Source organism: Solanum pennellii, chromosome 3 (assembly GCF_001406875.1).
Source record: "Solanum pennellii chromosome 3, SPENNV200".
Taxonomy (NCBI): domain Eukaryota; kingdom Viridiplantae; phylum Streptophyta; class Magnoliopsida; order Solanales; family Solanaceae; genus Solanum; species Solanum pennellii.
The window spans coordinates 11,653,253-11,654,672 of NC_028639.1; positions in this window are offsets into that span (position 1 = coordinate 11,653,253).

Sequence of the window (1,420 nt, forward strand, 5' to 3'; positions counted from 1 at the left end):
AATATATATATATATATATATATATATATATATATATATATAGAACCTTGTAAAAAGTGTAAACACTTTGTTCATTAAAGATAAAACAATATTAAACTCAATTTTACTTGTATATGAAAGTAATACAATTTCTGTGGGAGTTTCTCTAACTGACAACTGCCACTATGAGCCTAAGTAGTGATACAACATCTTTCCCACAATGCCAGAACTATCCTATTCCTTTCCATCGGTATAAGACCTTACTTAGATTAGTGGATCCACTAGATAAACTTACGTGATCATCTAAAAAGTATGATCCGTCAATTCCCATGATGGCTTCATTGTTTACGTGGAGACTTGCGTTAACATGAACTGTTATCCTCACATCGCTTCTCAATACTACTCCCAAAACATACTTTAGCTCATACTTCTAATAAAACTTCCTTCCTTTGGATCGAGATATTTTACTGAACCCTTTAGATTTTGAAAAGCTCCTTTTTGGAATCAATGTTCCCCTTTTAGTTCGAAACTCTTCTGGAACTATTAGTTTCCTTTTAAATTCAATGTGAAACGTTTATAAACCTTAGGGAATACTTAGTTCCCTTATAGATTTTAAGAAATAAACTCAACTCTATTCTCTTTGCTCGACTTGTAACTTGAGCCTCAAGCCAAAATATAAAATGGTTGTTTAAGACTCTTTGAAAACTTTAAGAACTCACTTTCACTTGCTTCTTAGCTTTTAAACTTGACTCTTAACTTCTTTGACTTTGATCTTGGCTTCCCTTGATTGAGTTATGGATTCAAGGTTTCGGTTTGAGTTCTTTGGGTGATTTCTAGGTATTTAGATATCATTTAACGTAGTTAGAATCATTGGAAGATGTTAATGTACCTTGGAAGGACTTAAAAGGGCTAACTACATAAACTTAATGAAAAATGCCGGGTTGCGCATACTGGTGGCGCGCCACGCCAACCAGTTGACTAAGGCCTGGTTTTGGCGCACAGGCAGCGCACCGCGCTAGGCCCTGGTTGACTTAGGCCAATTTCTGGCTTACTACAGGCCCGCCACGCCTGCCTCTACCCAAGTGCGTCGAATGAATTTTTCAACTCTTTTCCATCTCCAAACTCTCCAAAACTTTCCAGTTTTTTCACTATACGTTGGCAACCCTTAGTACTATCAAAAGATACTGAATTCAACAAAAAATAAGCCGAAGAAATAATAATCAAACCAATAATGGCAGCCAACAATCCAATCAACACGAAATCAAAACTTTCTTTTAAGATATTAATTTCTAACATGAAATAACCTATAAATTTGTTGAATTGAATAGCTTGGTGTGAGAGCTAAGTAACCCAACACAAAAGATCCCACATACCTTAAAGGTTTCACCCCGGACGAAATCCATGCAACGATTCTTGGTGTTTTTGCTTCTTCTCCTCCTTT